This window comes from Ailuropoda melanoleuca, chromosome 12 (assembly GCF_002007445.2).
Source record: "Ailuropoda melanoleuca isolate Jingjing chromosome 12, ASM200744v2, whole genome shotgun sequence".
NCBI classification, from domain to species: Eukaryota; Metazoa; Chordata; class Mammalia; order Carnivora; family Ursidae; genus Ailuropoda; species Ailuropoda melanoleuca.
Window position 1 is genome coordinate 28,159,936 of NC_048229.1, and position 20,694 is coordinate 28,180,629.

The window sequence follows — 20,694 nt, forward strand, 5'->3', positions numbered from 1 at the left end:
TCCGTGCAGGACACGGTTCCTGTGCTGTAGCCGAATTTGTGGGCGTCTGTGGGAGGGGAGGCCCCCTGGAAGCAGAGAAGGAAAATTCAGGGATTGGTAGGAGCTCAGAGTACCTGAACAGTGCCAGACACAAAGGACTAGGAATTTGGGCCTTTTTTGCATCTTAAAGTCCTGCCTGCCGGCGCGCAGTTTACACACGAAGAGGCTCTGTTGGGGGCTTTAAAGGCAAGGATCCTGATGCCGCTGATTTCTCCCTATATACCTTGTGAGAAAGGCCTCTAGAAGACGAGGTGAAAGGAGAAATGGCCAGTTCTCAGGTAAGCCTTGCGTCTGTGGTCTGAGGTCGTGTCGTCTTTTTCTCCTAAAATTCCTTGCATTTGCAAATTGTAAATGTTGACTCCTTTACTTCTGATGTTTCTGCTTTATGTTTTCAGGTAATTTTTAAACCTTTTCAGAAAGAATACCCAAGATTATTAGGTCTTTACAACACTTCTCCCCTATATTCTAGAGCCTTCTCTCCCTTCTCTCCAACCTGGCTTCCAATAGGGCATCAACAGTTGTCACTTTGTTTGTTTTTATTTTATTTTTCTGGATTTTAAAAATTTATTCACATACCTCTTAGAAAACTTAAGCTGAATTTTTTTAAGATTTAATTTTATTTATTTGAGAGAGAGCAAGAGAGAGAGCGTATGAGCATGGGGAGGGGTGGAGGGAGAGGGAGAAGCAGACTCCCTGCCAACCAGGGAGCCCAATGTGGGGCTGGATCCCAGGACCCCGGGATCTTGACCTGAGCCACCCAGATGCCCGTAGGCTGAAATTAAAACAAAACAAAACAAAAACCTGAAGCAAACAACTTCACAAAAGCACATACCGACATCTGAGTCATGTCTCTTACGTGGCCTATAAATATGGATTCAGAGTCACATTTACATATTGGTCGCAATAGCAAGCATACCATTAATGACAAATTCATGAAAAAACTTCACCTGTTCATGTCAGACTCCCAAGGCTCAGCGGAGGCACAGAGAGAGGAGGGCCACCTAATCCCCTGAACCCCAATCCAAGAGGCCGTAGGGACAAAGTATGAATCACTACACTGGCATTGAGCCCACTTCTCAGATCTTCAGCTTGGAGATCATTGGGGGCTTATCACAAAGGCTTGCTTTTGAGCAAGTTTCTGATTCATGGTGATGGGGCCCAAGGATCTGCATTTGTACTAGGTTTCTAACATGATGCCACTGGTCCGATGGCCACACTCGGACAACCCGCTGGAGTGCTTGGGGCTGCCCCTCAGTGAAGACGTTCATTCCTGTCTTCCTAAGGAAAAGCCCTTCCTGACCGGCTCTGTCCTGGCTTACCTGAACTTCGGCAGTAGGCCTGGGTCACCATAATAGGTTGCCCAATCAGCCTCCTGTTTTTGAACAGGCATAGTAGCCAAACTGGTAAAACACTCATTCTGGGTCTGCAAACAGCACGCGTGAAGGAAAACAGAAGCATGACAGTGCCCAGCCCGGTGCCAGCCAGAATTCCTGTTCTCAAGCTCTTATACTGACTCCAAACCCCTGGAGGGTTGAACATAGAACTCACTTCTCAGCCAGCTGACAGCTCCTGCAGTGTTTCCTGAGTCCCAGGTGGCACCTACCATAGAAAATAGAACACCAGAGCCATTGCCCTGCTGGAGAGGCAGGACGGGTGGCAGTCGGCCCTGTTTGTGGACTTCTGAGGAAGGAGACTGTTGGCCAACCCTGGAGCTGAAGCCCTTGGCGGCCGGAGCTGCCCCGGAGGACACTGATCCCAGGGAGGTGCGCAGGTCTTTGCCATCCACAGAGGTCGCCACAGCGCTGAACCGGCCTGCAGTGCCCAGCACGTGCCAGCCTTTGGCAGGCCCCATGGGAAAAGAAATCTTAATAATTGACCAGAGATTGGGAGGCATTGTGGTGTAGTGCAAACAACACTGAGTTGGGAGTTGACCTCCTTGTTCTAGTTCTGGACTGTTCCTACCTGGCTGTGTGTGACCCTTTCTTTTTCTTTTTTTTTTTTTTTTTGATCCTTTCAGTTTGGGAACCTTGCTACCTGTGGGTGGAAGGGGTCCAGGGGGCGGGGACTGGTGGATGTCCAAGGTCTTTCCAACTCTGACAATCTTGAAATATTTGAAAATGCTATAAAATCCATGGTATAAAATCCAGTTCCCAATCCGGAAGAGTCAAGGGGACTGGGCCTGAGGCCCTTGAGCCTTGGGCTCTGGCCCGGGGTGCTGGAATCACCAAGGGCTTCCTCTTTTCTGTGCTTTCCCACCCACAGAAGCAGCCCCTAGCCCCAGGTGCCGGGGCCCCTCTGCCTCCAGGCCTCGCCCTCAAGTCCCACCCACTCCCCTCCCCACTCTCAGCTTTAAGACCAACGGAACAGGCCGGGCCACGTGAAGAGCAGACCCTGGGGCCCAGACCTCGAGGAGAGGCCTGGAGAGTCGCACATTAGTGTGGGCTGTTTGGGGGCCTCCAACCCCACCTCCGTCCTCACTCCTTCCTCCTCTGTGTCCTTTTCCACCACCTCCCAGTTTCTCTCTGATACAGGTGTAAGAAGACATTTGCACATAAGGGTGACTGGGACAGCTCTCTCCCCGCCCCTCCCCTTTTTATATAAGAGCTCTAAGTACAGTTTCAAAATAAAACACAAAGAACAAAAAGGGCCTAATCTCGGGGCCACCTGTTCTCCACGGGAGAATGAATCTGCACATCCCACTCGGACCTGCCTGGGAGACCGCGGGGCCCCTTCCCGGCCCCACCGGGCCTGGCGCTGCCGCGGAGAAGAGAAAGGCAGGCGGAGGCCCGGCCCCAGGCCCTTGGGGACGGAGACTGGGTGGCACGTCCACCGTGTACGAAGGGGGACAGGGAGCGGACGGGACGAGAATGTCCGCTGCCGGGACCTCCGGTGACAGGGACGAGAGAGCAGGAGTGCCCGGCTGGGTTTAGGGGAAAACGGAGGTCTTCGAGCAGGAGCGGAGCAAGGGAGGAAAGTGCTAATCGCTTTACAAGATCGGGTCCGGGCAGGCGGGAAAGATCGCGGGGCGCGCGGGGTTCCGGCCCGCCTGGAAGGCTGGCGCAGCTGCGGGGCCCGGGCCAGCTCCGCCCCGGCCTCCCGGCCGCCTTCCCGCCCGCGGTCCCAGCCCGCCCAGCCGCCCCACGCTCCGCCGGAGCCGTCCAGGCCTCCGAGCGGCCGAATACCAATGAGGACCGGGCCGCCGCNCCCCACCCAGATCCTGTCTCCGGCCGGCCAGCCTGGGGGACAGAGGCGGCGGCCAGGGCCCGGGGAAGCCAGGTGTGCGGGCGGGAGGGCCGGCCGAGCAGCGACAGAGGCGGAGCCGCCCCGCCCGACCGCGCACCGCAGCGGCGCGGGGCCCGCGGCCCGAAGCCCTTCCGGCCCGAGCTGCGCAGCGCCGCCGCCGCCTCGGAGGCCTGCAGGATGGTCTGGCGCTCCTCGGGCGCGGAGTCCGCAGACAAGGGATGCGCCTGCAGGACGTGCGGCTGGATGGCCCTGACCTTGAGCGTGGCCAGCGCGGCTCCGCGCACCGTGCCCACCGGGCCGCGCCCGCTGCATCCTTAGTGCGTCAGGTACGCGCCCCGCCAGCGCGGCGGGTGGTTGGGCCGCGGCTCTCGGCTGCGGGGCGGGGGCGGCGGCGGGAAGGAGAGGCCCCGGGCTGTAGGCCGCGCTCGTGGACCTCCGCGGGCCCCACGGCTCCCCTGGGGAAAGCGGGCCATCGTGTAGGAAGGGACAAAGGACCGCGCTGGAGCGGGTAGAGGGCCAGCCGCCCGCGTCTGGGCTCCCCGGCCGCGCAGCTTGGCCCTCCTGTCCTGTGCTCCCCAATCTCCCCTGCGACCTCCCATTCTCACCACCCGCTTCCACCCAAACTCCCAGCCCTCAGGCCCTGCCTGGCCCGCGTCCCTACCTCCACTCCCCCGCACCTGTTTGTTTTTTAAGACTTTATTTATTTGAGAGAGAGAGCAAGCCGTGGGGGAGGGCAGAGGGAGAGGGAGAAGCCTGCTGCTGGCCGAGCAGGGAATCCGATGCTGGGCTGGATCCCGGGGCCTGGAGATCTTGACCCCGCTGAAGGCAGACGCTTCACCGACTGAGCCACCCCGGCGCCCCATCAGTTGCCACCTTGAATAAGTCCTGCAAGTACTAGAATACTCCCTTGGTGACAGCTTCCCAGGGGAAAATGTTGAGTCCAAGGTTCCTGTTGCTGATGGGGTCCGGTCCTGGGGTAGCAGTAAAGGACGCCAATTCCCATTTAGGCCCGAATTGGTTGCTGTATCAGTTCCATGTAGACCAGGAATAAGAATGCACAAATACACAGGGTGAATATGAGGACCAGGCTAACAATGAATGTTCTGGGAAAAAAAGGGGGACCCTTGCTCTTTAGAATGTGAAAAAGATATTTTATTTAAGAAATACTAGATATCACAGGACATGGAAAGTATCCTTGATCGGAGTTTCTACAAATCGGCTGTATGCTCATAATTCGGTTTATATTCTGATACACTGTTTGGGGGCCAGGAGAACACACCAGTAATAACAGGTCCTTCAGTGTGCCTTGGGTGTAGTAGGAAAATTAGAGTTCAAAGCCAATGGCCGAGAAAGAGTTTTTGACCCATCTTTAGTGCAAAAAGGTGGTTTTATTAAAGCTTGGGGACAGGACCCTTGGGCAGAGGGAGCTGCCCTGGGGTCATGAGGAGTGGCCCATTATATACTTTCAAGTTGGGAGGGGGTTAGGGTTAGCATAAGTCTCCAAGGAATTTTGGAAGCAAGGTTTCCAGGACCTAGAGGGGGCTGGCTATTGTTGGGAAAAGGTGGTTTATTATCATCTAATAAAACCTGAGTCATGAGACCCGTCAGATGTATATTGGTGGGTTATATGCTTGGGGGATGATTGCCAACATGTATCTTGGGAAGGGTGTGTGGGGGGTGTTAGAGGTACAGGAAGTTTCCAAAGGAATTTTTGTATGTTAAAGTAGGCTTACAGGTCTTGGGGGCTGGGCTAAAATGGCCTTTTGCCCTTAGCAAAGTGTCAACATCGAGGTAGTTGAGTCCCTAGAGGAATGTCACTCTGCCATTTTCAAGGACTTGTCAGTGGGCTGTAGATAGTAAGGAAATTTGATAATTTTTCTTCTGCCTTTCTTTCCCACATCATTAGGCACTGATACCAATTTCTTTCCTTACAGCTAATGTTACCTTTTATTGGCTTGGTGCTCTCTGCCCGATTTCTCCCCTATATTGTTCATATTTTCCCCCCTTATCATTTGAAAGGATCTTAGATGGATTTACTGAGAAATGTGCAGAAACCGTCCCATTTAAACTGGAGACTTCTTTCTCCTTTTGCTTGTAGTTTCTGATGAGAACAAAGGCAAAAGACATGGAGAGAAAATGAAATTTCCTTACCACTTGCAGCTAGGAAAAAAAAAAAAAAAGCAACCTTAACTTGACAGAGGCCAGACCTCCAAAATCCTGTAAGTCCTCTTTACCATAACATACGAAAACCCCTTTACAAACTCCTTCATCTCTACCCCCACTAACTTAAAAGTACACAAGCCGTCACTGCGCACAGTCACACTGCACCTCTTTCTGCCCACAGGCCCTGCCACCAAGTTTTACTAAACACAGGTTAGGGTTAGGGCACCTGGGCGGCTCAGGGGGTTAAGTCCGACTCTCTATCTCAGCTTAGCTCTTGATCTCGGGGTCCTGAGTAAAAGCTTCTTGACGTTGGGCTCCACTCTGGGCATAGAGCCTACTTAACAGAAAACAGATTTTGCAGTGAAAATATCTCAAGAATTCTTTCTTGACCTTCGGCCCCTGGCCCACATGACATCAGTTTCCCCTGGACGGTGAAGACACTCGCCTTTGTGTGCTAGAGTTAGTGACTTCCGGGACTGGAGGTTCTAAATCAGTCAGCCCTCTAGCCCATGGGTTTTTATTTTACTCCACACTCATGTCACATACACTTCTATTTACCTCTTTGTATTTAACACGTGTGAGGGTCTTAAAACTTGAGTGAAATAGAGCACAAATGATTGAAACGAAAGTTTCAGTGAGATACTGTGTCATGGGGTATCGGGCACAACAGTTAAGGAATTCATGAGGCATTTGAAGGCAGCAGTTAGTAATGTCATGAAGAAGCACGGGGACAGGACCTCGGAGCAGAGAAAGAGGCACTTCACCTGCGGGAGCTGCTAGTTACCTGCGTCATGTGCAAGGGGGAGGGGGACGCAGGGAGTCTCAGATCCTAAGTGTTTCTTTGAATTTCTACTTGTAAAACTGCTTTGGCAGGATTTCTCTGGTGCTTACAAGTTCGATATTAACTATGGGTGAGACATCCAGGCCGTCCCACGACCCCGTAAGAACGCAGCAGCCAGCCCTCATTTGATCCTTGCCGAACTCTGCAGGCTGTAGGTCAGTCAGCCTTCCGGCCAACGGTGAATGTGTTCCTGCTTGTAACCCTCATCAGAGGAGACTCAGAAATAATAGCTCTTTTATTGGTATCATTGAGTGTGTTTGTGTTGACAGTGTGAATAAAAAAAGCATCATCCTCCACAAAGAGATTTTTAAGTGTCATGTCATCGAAGATGTTTCTTGAGTTAGTCCCCATGACAGTTCTGTACTCGGTAACTTTTCATGTGGATGTAGCTACTTTCTGAATGGACGCGTGGGCGCGTGAGTGTAAGATGGTAGAGGAGTGCGGATCCCTTCTCGTTTCCCTTGTTCTGCTCAGGTTTGGCACCTGCTGTGAACACTGCTTGAGGGTCCCCTCTGTGTATTGACCTGCGTGTCATTTTAGATCAACTCTAGTTCAGATAACCTGGGTGAAAACCTGATCCCTTCCGTGTTCCTGGATGTTTGATGAAATCTCATAATAGTAATAATGTATTTGCTGTCTTAGAGTGCTATTACGTATTTTCTGTGAATTGATGAAAAACTGTTAGATGCTCTCTAGTAAGGAGGAAGTGCTGAGACAGGGTTGTTGGCTTTCTTGCCCTTCCGGTAGAACCTGGAATTGTTATAAACGCCATTCAGTTCCAAGTCCTCCAAGAATTCTTGCCTTGGAGTTCTACGTCTTTGTTATTCAGAAATGTTTACCTTGGCCCATAGGCTGCTGCCTTGTTAGAAGTGCAGACTCCCATTGAACCCCAGGACTGCTGAACGGAATCTGCATTTTCACATCTCCAATGCACTGTTGTGAAATTCTGTCACTTTAGAATTTGATTAGTACGTGTGTAACCCGCTGAAACAGTCCACCTAAGAAGTAGACACATCTAGGGGCGCCTGGGTGGCTCAGTCGGGGAAGCGTCTGCCTTCGGCTCAGGTCATGGTCTCAGGGTCCTGGGATCAAGTCCCACGTCGGGCTCCCTGCTCCGCGGGGAGTCCGCTTCTCCCTCTGCCTCTGCCCCTACCACCCTGTTTGCACTCTCTCTCCTTTTCTCTCAAATACATAAAATCTTTAAAAAAATAAAAAAAGACACACCCTATAATGTATGATATAAATACAGTACTTAATAATTTGTTATGCCTCTGTTGATGCCTTCATTTTACAAATCATCTCGGATAAATACACGGTATTTATAGTGGTTTTCTGGATCATACGCCATCCTCTTGCTTCAAACGTAGAGAACACATTAGAGCATATTACTGAGTTAGAAATTACCTTCATGCCTCAAGGAGGAAACTCACCAGAGCCAGAACCAGTTCTAATAAAACTCGGCTGAAAGGAGTTCACTCCTTGGGGAATCAGGGAGAAACCACACCAGGTGGGATTGTGACACCAAGGAAACTCAATTTGCAGCAAATAAGAAGACCGCAGGCAGAGTAACTTCCAAAGGAGACGCAGAGCAAGGGGGAATGGTTTCCTATCATTTGGGGTTCGGGTGGCTGTTCAGAACGTGGTGCCTTGTCATCTTACTTAGAGCTGGGCATAACGTGGCACAGGTGCCTCCAGAAAATACTTCTCTACGTGCTGTGTACGTTATGTAAATGAGCTTTGCGCTCCTCCTTGGGGTGGAGAGTTTAATACTATAGTGACATAGAGGGAACTAGATCATTCCATGGTTGCTCCGTGATCCTTCTGCTTAAGTGTCATTGGGGTTAAGCTCAAACTGGGCAGGGCCAAGCTCTTCCACAGGGCAGTCAGTACCCTTTGTTGCATAGTTTCTGTTTCTCTCTTAGGAGAGTCTGTCCATGGGGGGTTTTGAATAAAGTAAAAGATAAGGTGGAAACAAGAAGGTAAGTAAAATGTGGGACACAGGTCGGAGGGTCCTAGCAGGTGAGCAGTAAAGGTCAGGTCGTGGGTCTAGCTGGTGACACTAACTCCCTCTAGATCTTAGGGACCACTGTGAACTCTGTCGGTGGCCACTTGGTGACTGTGGTATGTCTTGCAGGGACTGCTGACATTCAGGGACGTGGCCATAGAATTCTCCCAGGAGGAGTGGCGATGCCTGAGCCACACGCAGCGGGAACTGTACAGGGACGTGATGCTGGAGAACTACGGACACCTCCTGTTCTTGGGTGAGGATGACTCCTTCCAGATTTCCCAAGCCACACTCGGGATTTCCTCCTTCCTTTGTTTTTGTTTTTGTTTTTAGGATTTTGTTTATTTACTTAGAGAGCAAACAAGCGAGAGAGGGAGCCTGAGCCGGGGAGTGGGGCAGAAGGAGAGAGAGAAGCAGAATTCCTGCTGAGCAAGGAGCCAGATGTGGGGCTTGATCCCAGGACCCTGAGATCATGACCTGAGCCGAAGGCAGACGCTTAACCCACTGAGCCACCCAGGCGCCCCTCATTCTTTCCGGTGGGCTGTCTCTTGGAAGGTTCCCCCATGAATGACTGGAATTCAGATCCAGGCAGTGAGGGAAATCAGTAGGGGTTTGTAGAGGTAGAGAAAAGTCTTCATGATGTGTCCTTTTTCAGCTTTACCTTCCCCTTCCTTAAGGGAACGTCATCATTTCTGTAGATTAGTGGCAATCTAAACAGTGAGTGGCTAAAAATGGTACTGCCCACATCTTCTACTCCAATCTCCAGTCCTTATTGTCTAGTACTTGGAGGTGGAAGTCAGGATGTGAACATTGGAAGTGCCTCCTGTGTCTTCTAGAGAGCTGTTGGTCAGGAGCATTTGGGAAGTCATTTTCTAGATGCTACAGATGTCCTGTCTTCTTCACTGAGCACGATATGGGGTTGAACGTCTCCAGCAGTACTCATATTCATTCCTTTTTTCTAATAACCAGGTCTCATTGCATCAAAGCCAGACCTAGTCTCCTGTTTAGAGCAAAAGAAGGAGCCTTGGGATCTGAAGAGAAAGAAGACAGTAGCCATCCACCCAGGTAGGTGGCAATGAATGAAGCAGATGACAGAGGTGAGGTGCAAAGGTGAAAGAGGATGATGACCTTAAAATGTGGTTTCAGTAGCTTTCCTGGAATGGAAATAATCCTGAGAAACCTAGTTATATTTTTTTCCCTCTCACAGTGGGACATCTGCTAGCCAACATTATCAAGCTCTTACATTCTCCAGGGATTGTCCTTCAGCTCCAGTGATGGTCCATCACATGCACAGGGAGGCCAGGAGACTCCCCTTGGGGTGGGAGGGCCTCCATTATCTGAGAGTTTCCATATTGCTGTGAGGGCCCTGCAGAAATCTCCCTATTTCTGAGGAACTCTACTCTAAGCCCTTTCTTTTCTTTTTTTAAGATTTTATTGTATTTTTTGAAAAGAGAGAGAGGGAACGCAAGCAGGGGGGCGGGAGAGGGAGAAACAGGCTTCCCGCCAAGCAGGATGGGGGCTCAATCCCTAGACCCTGGGATCATGACCTGAGCCGAAGGCAGATGCTTAACGACTGAGCCACCCAGCTGCCCCTTGCTAAGCCCTTTCTAAATTCTGTTTGCCTCGTGTGAAAAGTGTGTCAGCGTGATTATAGGCATCTTGGGGTTTGGTGCAGAAATCCTGGGAACACTGGAGACAGACATCCCATGTTTTCTGGTTTATGCTTTCCAGTGTTACGGAAGGTTTAATCTTAACCGTACGAAATTGAGACTCAGTAATTTCATGAGCTAACAAAGCACCTCCCGAAAATATGAAAATGTAACCCTTTATTTCACTTGAAAAGTTAGTCTTTCTTTGTATGAACTGAAATTAGAAATTACCGCTCTGTTTTCCATTCCTCCATGGTGAAATAATGTAGTGTATCTGTTTGTATCCTAGAATGCCTACCTAAGTTAATGCCACAGGGGAACTAGAACATTTAGACCTTAGAACTCACATCCTATAATAAATTCTCAGTTGTTACCTTATTTCTTAACAACTGGATCATTTTATACTTTTGTCTTGTGTGGTAGGAATTTCCTTTGACTTTGTCCTGTGTGTTTTCACTTTCTTATTCGTTATATATGAGATTGATCTCTCATTTTTATTTATTTATTTATTTATTGGTGCAAAATTGGTGGTTTATTAAAGCACGGGGACAGGACCCGTGGGCAGAAAAAGCTGCTGCCCGATCTCTCATTTTTTAGATCCGAAGTTCTGATAGGACACGGGCATGCGCTTTATAAGAAGTGAGGTAGATAATTAGTACAATCCCCATATTTTTTAGAAGATTTTCTTTATTAATGAGAGACAGAGAGAGGGAGGGAGGGAGGGAGGCAGAGGGAGAAGTAGGCTCCCTGCTACGTGGGCCTCGATCCCAAGACCCTGGGATCATGACCTGAGCTGAAGGCAGACGCTTAACCGACTGAGCCACGCAGGCGCCTGTAAAATCCCCATATTTAAAAATAAAACAAAAAAAATTGTTCATAAATGTAATTTTACTTCAGGGAAAATTAATCATTGGGTTTTTCTTTTACTTTCCTTAAAATGTATCTGAATTTTTTTTTTTAGATTTTATTTGTTTAACAGAGAGAGAGAGAGAGCACACAAGCAGGGGGAGGGGCAAAGGGAGAGGGAGAAGCAGGCTCCCCTCTGAGCAGGGAGCCCTGATGCGGGGCTCAGTCCTTGATTTATCCTTTTTAGAATTTACTGAGCATGAATTTGTGTCTTTTTTCCACATAGGTCACTCTCAACTTATGGGGTCCCCTTAGTGTACATATTGGACCACTTGTTGGTGTCCCACGAGTCCCTTAGACTCTGTCCTTTCCCACGTATTTCTTTGCTCCTCTCAACATAGAATTTCAAACCAGGGGTCTTTATGTTGTTCGATTCTTTTTTCTACTTGGTCAGGTCATTTGCTGACCACTTAGTGTGTTTTCAAATTCAGTGATTGTACTCTTTGGCTCCCAATTTCTAGTTCATTATTGTTATACTTCCTGTTTCTTTGGGTTTCCATTTTGGTCATGCGTAGTTTTCCTGATACCGCGTAGTTCCCCATTTTCTCTTCTTCCTCCATGAGCTTTAGGATGGTTATTAGAATTCTTTGTCAGGCAATTAACTGTTTGTTTGTTGGCAATTAAGAATTCTTTATTAACGTCAGGCCAGTTTTGGAGATTCATGTCGTTCCTCTGATGGGAACACATATTTCTCTTTCTTTGTGTACCTTGTGAGCTTTCGGTGATTTTGGGGAATTTAAAAAACAGCCCGTGGGCCCAGAGTTACGGACTTGCTTGCTTTAGGAGAACACAAATAATAGTAATTCTGGGGCCTGTCACGCATGTTCTGGGCATTTGTCTTGTCTGGGTTTTTGTGATTTCCCAGTTTAAGAAAGTGGGGTTACTTTAGAATGCGTGATACCTTCCTCTGTCTCAGCTCTGTAGTCTCTCCATTGTTTGAACAAAGGCTCACCTTTGTCTGAGCAGCCAACACACCGCATCCGGATGGCGCTCTCATTCCCTGTGCCTCCCATGTCATGCGTGACAGAAACAAGTCCCTTAGGCAGCTGAAAGGAACCCAGATCATGACCTTGTAGGCAGCTCGTTTGTTCTGACCTGAGGGGAGGTAAGAGTTTTCTCACAGAGTTGCCGTGGAGTGTCAGGGAGGGTGATCCGCTGCTGGGGGCAAGTGTCACAAACTTCCCTTGTCTCTTCGATGTGGCTCTTTGTCATTTGTCCTTGTCTGGGGGTGCTGTGTTCTCCTAGCTGGCTTCTGGAACATTCTAAAAGGTAATTTACTTTTGTCAAATCTGTTCTTGTCTCCACGGAGGAGCAAAGTCCTGATGCTTTCTATTTCTCCATTCTGTTGCTGTCCTAGGATGGGTATTCATTTTGCACATTAGCATGTTAACATATACGCATGCGTGACTTAAGTAAGTGGGATAGCTTATTTTAAGTCTTGTAGTTGTGTCTTTCCACGACACCTTAAGCTCGTTGGTAAAGACAAGCAAAGAAGATTCATTCCGTGGAAGGGTAGGCAGACATACCCCAGGGTGGAAACAGTGGCCCTGAGTATTCACACTTAGTGAATGACCGGGAAGGTGATGGGGGCAAGTAATGAGGGCAGGACGGATGTCATGGTGGATATAACCAAACCTGGGACACTTACCCATAATGAAATCTTACTGCCAGAAACGATCAAGGATAGACAACAATTGGGGGAAACCCCACCTTCAATTCAGTCAGTCACATTTGCCGAACGATGTCTTTGAACGCAAGGACCCAAATCCGTTGTTTAAAAACACATATGTATTTTCTGAAAGGACGTTTGTTAATTCCGGAAAGTCACCTAGTGCATGCTAAAAGTAATCCTTCAAACCATTTCAAATATAAAATTGGATTAATCAAGCAATGAAATATTTCTGAAAGTTAGACATTTAAAAATGAAGATAAAAATTCCAAATATGATGTCACCCCCTGTGGTAAATATTTGTTATGTCTTGTGGGCTAAAAATAAATGTTTCCCTATGTACATGTATGTATATGTATATGTTTACATATTGTGTGTAAGTACACACAGAAACATAAATTATGTTTGTTTTCCATGAAATAGGGTATTGAAATCATGTACACTGAGACAAGATCGGGCGTGTTAAGCGTGGTATGTCCGTAGATGAAATCGTGTACATTTAGATCTTGAAAAATAGCACTACTCGTAATAGTGACAAACTCATTTAGTTTTAAAGATTATTCAATAAAATATTTATTTTGCCATGCCGGTTGGTTGGTTATCCCTACATGGATTGTTTTGTTTTGTTTTCTTTCTTTCTTTTTTTTTTTTTTTAAGATTTTATTTATTTATTCGACAGAGATAGAGACAGCCAGCAAGAGAGGGAACACAAGCAGGGGGAGTGGGAGAGGAAGAAGCAGGCTCCCAGCAGGGGAACCTGATGTGGGGCTCGATCCTATAACGCCAGGATCACGCCCTGAGCCGAAGGCAGACGCTTAACCGCTGTGCCACCCATGCGCCCCTGTTTTCTTTTTTTCAATTTCATCCTCAGGGTTTAGTTCTATCCCTAGGAAAATTCCAGTGGAATATATTGAAGCAAAGTTTAGTGCTACCAGAAACATTTGGTTTATTTATGTTTAAAACTCTAATGGAGATATTAGGGCTTGGATATACCGCATTTTTGTGTTTTTCCTAACACCCCCCCTATTTTTTAAAAAAATTGTTTCTTGTGTTTTCTACAGGCATTTTAAGAAAATAATTCTGCATTTCCTTCTTTTTTCTGTGAACATCGTACACTCAGTACCAAATTGCTTTAGCTAGAAATTAAAGCATGCTTTGAAAATCTAGTCCTTCCTACATTTAATTTCACCTTGTCAATATGTGTACTCTATGACACTTATCTTTTCACATCTATTTCTTTGCTTTTGAGTATTTTTTTAAAAAAGATTTTATTTATTTATTTGACAGAGAGAGAAGACAGCCAGCGAGAGAGGGAACACAAGCGGGGGGAGTGGGAGAGGAAGAAGCAGGCTCCCAGTATAGCAGCCTGATGTGGGTCTCGATCCCAGGACTCCGGGATCACACCCTGAGCTGAAGGCAGATGCTTAATGACTGAGCCACCCAGGCGTCCCAGCTCTTGAGTATTTTTAAAAATTTTTTATTTTATTTTTATTTTTAAGATTAGCAGGTCAACATCTTTTTTTTTTTTTTAAGACCCCATTTCCTAACACAGGGCTCGAACTCATTAACCCCTAGATCAAGAATTGCATGCTCCACAGACTGAGCCAGAGAGGCTCCCCATGTTGAGTATTTTTTAAAGTAAAGTCACACGTACAGAACGTAAGTGAACAGCTCCATGGAATTTCACAAACTGATCCCATCTCTATAAGCCACTGAGGTCAAGAAAACAATATTATTTGTCCTCTTAACTTCCCCTCAAGCTCCTCGGTAACTTTCCCCAATGCTCTGCACTCTTTTAACACGTAGGGCAAGAGATTGCGGTGCTCATTTTGCACTTTCTATAAATGTAATCAGGCAACGGGAACTCTTGTATTTAGCTTTTTCTTTCTGTTTGTGAGTTGATCTGTGTTCCTGCATGTTACTGTCCTTCATTCTTTAGAATTGATCAGTAGGATTCCATTGTGGGAATATCAAGTGATCGCATCATTCTGTTAATGGGAGGGGGTGTTTCTCAGTGCAGGACTGTCAAGAATAGTACTTGGAGAAATCTGTAATTTGTCTTGAGTGAAACATGCACACATCTGCCGGTTGTTTATGTGACAGGATTGTTGGGAAATATGTTTAGATATGTTCAGCTTTACGAGATACTAGCAAACTCTTCCCCAGTCACTTGTACCCATTTTCACGTCCACCAGTGGTGTATGGGATGTATAGCTTATCCACATACTTTCCAAAACGTGATGATTTCTGTGATTTTGACATTGAGCTCCTGTTTGTTGTATGATGTCACAAAGTCGTGGTTTTATTTGCTTTTTTTTTTTTTTTTTTAAGGATTTTATTTATTTATTTGACAGAGATAGAGACAGCCAGCGAGAGAGGGAACACAAGCAGGGGGAGTGGGAGAGGAAGAAGCAGGCTCATAGCAGAGGAGCCTGATGTGGGGCTTCGATCCCATAATGCCGGGATCACGCCCTGAGCCGAAGGCAGACGCTTAACCGCTGTGCCACCCAGGCGCCCCTTTATTTGCTTTTTTGTTGTTGTTGTTACTTCTTGTTCCTACAGGTTTGGGCATTAACCTTCGGATAATCTCCTTTTCAGAGTGTCTAGTGGGTTACTGTGACTATTTTTTCAGTTTCGGTATCTTTACTTTGGGCTTTGCGGTTCTGTATATATTATGAGAACGAGTCCTTTGTCTCCTCTCCCTCTGCCTCCGTTTCTGTCTCTTGAGATTGTGATGGAGAGAAGTCCCTAATGTGATCCAGTTTGTCATTTCACCCTTTATGGTTAGTGTTTTTTTTTTTTAATCATTTTTAGAAATTTTCTCATATACTGTGACCACAGAGATAGAATCTGTTTTTCTAAAAACATAATTATCTTCACAATATCGATCGGAAGTATATTAAAAATCAGTGCTCTCTAGTTTGTGTAGTGACTGAGGTTTTCTACTCTTTTTCTTTTGTTCCCCACATGGCTAACAAATTGAAGTGTATTCTGGAAATGTTATATTGTGCTTGCTTTTCATGTGCTTTAATAGGCATTTCTTTTTTTTTTTTTAAGGTTTTATTTATTTATTTGAGAGAGAGAGACAGCGAGAGAGGGAACACAAGCAGGGGGAGTGGGAGAGGGAGAAGCAGGCTTCCCGCTGAGCAGGGAGCCCGATGCGGTCCTCAATCCCAGGACCCTGGGATCATGACCTGAGCCGAAGGCTGACGCTTAACCGACTGAGCCCCCCCAGGCACCCCTAACTTTCTTCACATGGGTTAATGGCACCACAGTCTTGGAGCAGACCTCTCCCGTGATTGTCTCCATCTTTTCCTGCCTCTCGTGGTATTTAGCAGTCTCCCAGGACCACACATCCAATGTCACTTTTCATGTCAAAACCCTCCATGTGCCTCTTTGCTCTGATGAATGATTATTCCTATATCCCATAGCAGAGTGGCCTCCAGAGGCCATTGGCAGTAGCAGTCACTTACTTGTTATAGATTGTGGTTAGAATCTTGGCAAACTGATAGCCAATTTACCATTATCTCTCTGCTTACTTCACTGGAAGTAAGTTAAGTTCTACAGACTTTATTGCCTGATGCATGAGTATACTCAAGTCATTGGACATTGTCTCTAAAGAGGTCCCACCCACAGTGACAGCTTTTGGGTAAAAAGATGTCTGCCATGATGTTGGATGAATGCTTCTTTGGTATGTTTACAGAGTGGCCAGGGGTGGCCATTGTGGTACAGGTGGGTCTTCCTTATCCTCCGGACCATTAATGTTAGCCCTATGGACTCTGTTTGGAGGGACGTTAGAGTACCAGCTTCCAGGTACATTGACTTTTAAATTTTCCTCTGTGTTCACTACCAAATGAGCAGCAAAAGATCATGAAGAAAACATGTTTTGGGTACTGTTCTGGAGGTCTTACCAAAATCATACATTTGCTCTATGCGGCGTTGTTATTCTTGAAGTCATGTTGTGAGCTCATGATCTGGATCAGTGGTCTGGATTTTCACCCACTCCAGGCACAAAGGGTAGGTCAACTGTAGTCACAAGATCAGCATTTCCTCCAGAGCTTCATCTGTGAAGTTCAGAGCCCCCCAAAGTGTTTTTGTCATTGTGACCACCTCTCTTTCATTTTACAAAATCCCCTTCATCTTCTATGTCTGTGTTGCTCTCTGTAATATTCCCTGTTGATGGGTGGTGAGCACCTCTCCCCTAATTCCTGTGTGCTTCCTAATTCTCAGCCCTGTCCCTGTCATGAGCCATGATTCCACTGTTGCCAGGACCTGCCATGCGTTGGTTAAGAGTACAAAATCCTCTCATCGGATGTGTGTACGTTGTGTGCTTTCACACGGTTTAGGTCTTTCTTCACACATCTCCCTTAGGAAGTTCACTACGGGAGTTTAAGGTAGACCTTCATGGGTACTGGGATTTGTTTAACTGGTTGAGTGCAAGACCCACAGGGATAGTGCAGAAGCGAACGCTACAGCTCCCCCAAGTCTTCTGCATTGTATCCTGCCAGTTACAGGCCAATTAAATATATTAGATTTCAGCTTTTCATACATTATTTTATATTTATTATTATTTTATTTATTTATTTTATTTATATTTATTTTTAGTTCTATTTTATTTTACAGAGAGAGAGAGAGCGTGTGAGCACAGGGCGAGTGGGTGGGATGGGGAGAGGGAGAGAATCTCAAGCAGACTTCGTGCCGAGCCCTGAGCACGGAGTCTGTTGAGGGACCTGACCCCATGACCCTGAGATGAGCCAAAATCAGGAGTCAGACGCTTAACCAACTGAGCCACCCAGGCGACCCAAACTGGATAGATTTTATCCCAGATCCTGTGTCCGGTTAATTAGTCAATCTGACACAAGGTGGTGTACAGAGGGGGAAATTAGGCAGAAGCCAAGCTGCGGTCAAACCGAGTGGTGGATGTCGTTGGGAGATAAGTCTATGGTTTTAAGTTTCTCTGTGTGTTAAGGATAGAGGCATTGAAAGTTTCTGTTCTTAATTGTCGTTCCTCCGATGTACGTGTATTAAAAAGCTTTGGAATATAGTGATATTATCTTGCCCTTGGGTAGAGGACAGATTTGTTTACTGTAGAGGAGAACAGAGATGTCTCCTCCCATGGTAAAGTTTCGGAAAGGTGTGCCGTATGCTCCTTCAAGATGCTGGCGTTTCCTATGCTCAGGGTCTCACAGATGAGACACAAACCCACCACTTGGCCGGCGGCGTCTACGTGTATCAGCTGGGGGTGGGCAGCTGGCAAGTGAAATGGAATCAGTGTGATGAAGAAGTTTAAGCTGTTTGATGTGTCATGAGCCATAAGATCCCGGGACCTTTATCTGGGAGCCCTCTGTCTTCTGCCAGCAGATTGTTACAGGCAAACTTACTCCATCAGAGAATGTGTGCAACATGGAATTTTTATACTTCTTGGAATTATCCATGGACCTTATTCAAAATGAAATAGATATTTATGGGTCTGTTTCTGCTTTTATCTGTTCGCTCATTTGTTCGTTAGATTGCACCTGTAAGTGAAATCATACGATATTGGTCTTTCTTTGCCTGATGTATCTCACTCAGTACCACAGTACTTTCTAGGTCTACGCACATTGTCATAAATGGCAAGAAACAACAACAAAAAGCAGCAACAGATCCATTACAAACAAAACAAAACAGAAAATCCAAACTGCTATTTACTCGAGGGGAACGGAGAGGGAAGAGGGGCAAACTGGGTAAAGGGGAGTGGAAGGTACAGGCTCTCAGTTCTGGAATTAGTAAGTCATGGGGTTGAAGGACACAGCAGAGGGGATATGGTCAGTGGTATTGTATGGTGCCAGGTAGGAGCTATGCTTGCGATGGAGAAACATTTATGCAAATGGATGTCAGTAGAAAACCAGAGCAGCAACACCTGTATGGAATAATCTAGACTTTTTTGTTCCTGTATTGTGTTTCTCCTGCTTTGGTACCAGGGTAATGCTGGGCTTCATAAAATGATTTTGAATGTTTTCCCACCATTCCAGTGTTTGTAAGATTTTGATGAAGATTGTCATTATTATTATTTTTTTAATGTTTGATTGTAAGATTTTGATGAAGATTGTCATTATTATTTTTTTTAATGTTTGATAGAATTAACCAATGAGGGTATGTGGTCTTGGGTTTTTCTCTGCTGGGAGGTTTTTTTATTCCACATTCAACTTTCATTCTTGTTATTGGTCTGAGAAGGTCTATTTCTTGGGTTTAAGATTCATATTTCAATCTTGGTAACTTTTGTATTTTTAGGAATTCTCTTGGTTTTTTTTAAGTTCTCTGATTTGTTAGTGTGTAGTTGTTTATAGCAATCTGTTATCACACTATATATTTCTGTAGCTATCTGTTGTGTTTTCTTTTTTTTTTTCTTTTTTTTTTTTTAAAGATTTTATTTATTTATTTGACAGAGATAGAGACAGCCAGCGAGAGAGGGAACACAAGCAGGGGGAGTGGGAGAGGAAGAAGCAGGCTCACAGCAGAGGAGCCTGATGTGGGGCTCGAACCCATAACGCCAGGATCACGCCCTGAGCCGAAGGCAGACGCTTAACCGCTGTGCCACCCAGGCGCCCCTATCTGTTGTGTTTTCTGTTCCATTTCTCATTTTGATTTTTGAGACTTCTCTCCTTTATTCTTAGGTAATGTAGTAAAATTTTGATTATTTTTTGGAAAATCTAGGCATTAATTTCAATGTTATATTATTATTTATTACAGTCTCTAGTTTGTTTATTTCTGATATTTCTTTGTTATTTCCTTCCTCTACTGAATTTCAGCTAAGTTTTTTCTTTTTCTAGCTCCTTGTCTTGTAATGTTAAGAAGAAAGGGTGGGGGCGCCTGGGTGGCTTGGTCGGTCAAGCATCTGACTCTTGATCTCAGCTCAGGTCTTGATCTCAGGGTCTTGGGTTCAGGGCTGGGGGAGCTGTTTAGGCTCCATGGTAGGCGTGGAAACTACTTCTAAGAAAAAAAAAAAAGAAAAAAAGTTGAAAAAAGCAACTTAACTCAAGCATTTACAGCATAAAAAATTTTGAAAATGGAGTGTCTAGTAGAAAAACTTAGTAGAAATAAACAATACTAGTGATGACCAACAAAATAACAAAAAAAAATAAGGATTCTTTAGGGTTTTTTGTAGATCATGTCATCTGTAAACAGATAAATTTGCATTTTCCTTTCCAGTTTGGATTCCATTTATGTATTTTTCTTGCCTATTTGTTCAGACTAGAATATCCGGTACTGCATTGGTTGAAAGTGGTGAAGTCCCTTCATTACCTTCTTTCTTTTTTTTTTTTTTTTTTAAAGATTTTTATTTATTTATTTGACAGAGATAGAGACAGCAAGCAAGAGAGGGAACACAGGCAGGGAGAGTGGGAGAGGAAGAAGCAGGCTCCCAGCAGAGGAGCCTGCCGTGGGGCTCGATCCCAGAACGCCGGGATCACGCCCTGAGCCGAAGGCAGACGCTTAACGACCGAGCCACCCAGGCGCCCCCCTTCATTACCTTATTTCTGATCATACAGGAGAAGCTTACAGTCTTTTCCTATTAAATATATTAGATTTTAGCTTTTCGTACATAAATGGCCTTTATTAGGTTGAGGTGGTTTCCTTCTATCCCTGCTTCACTGAGTGTTTTTAATAATGAAATGTTGTCCAATATGCTCATATTCTTGTTTTTTTTTTAAGATTTTATTTATTTATTTGACAGAGATAGAGACAGCCAGCGAGAGAGGGAACACAAGCAGGGGGAGTGGGAGAGGAAGAAGCAGGCTCCCAGCAGAGGAGCCTGATGTGGGGCTCGATCCCAGAACGCCGGGATCACACCCTGAGCCGAAGGCAGATGCTTAACCGCTGTGCCACCCAGGCGCCCCTTCCATGTATTTTTTTTTTTAAAGATTTTATTTTTTTATTTGACAGAGAGAGACAGCCAGCTAGAAAGGGAACACAAGCAGGGGGAGTGGGAGAGGAAGAAGCAGGCTCCCAGCGGAGAAGCCCAATGTGGGGCTCGATCCCAGAACTCCGGGATCACACCCTGAGTCGAAGGCAGACGCTTAACGACTGCGCCACCCAGGCGCCCCTCCATGTATTTTTTTAAAGATTTTATCTATCTATCTATCTATCTATCTATCTATCTATCTATCTATCTATCTATCTATCTATCTATCTATCTATCACA

General features: G+C 46.0%; 1 non-coding gene across 21 annotated transcripts in view; it reads left to right on the forward strand.

The window, feature by feature from the left end:
- The first annotated feature begins 3,237 nt into the window (after positions 1-3,237).
- LOC100483040 overlaps positions 3,238-20,694 on the forward strand; it is a 71,287-nt gene continuing 53,830 nt past the window's right edge. For 20 of the 21 annotated variants that reach the window (XR_004619141.1, XR_004619138.1, XR_004619142.1 and 17 more), the window contains exons 1-3: positions 3,238-3,608; positions 8,421-8,547; positions 9,261-9,356. This is a non-coding gene — a transcript (zinc finger protein 345). Of the gene's footprint in view, positions 3,609-8,420; positions 8,548-9,260; positions 9,357-9,498; positions 10,637-20,694 lie in introns of those variants that run through there. The other variant, XR_004619147.1, reaches the window with a different exon arrangement.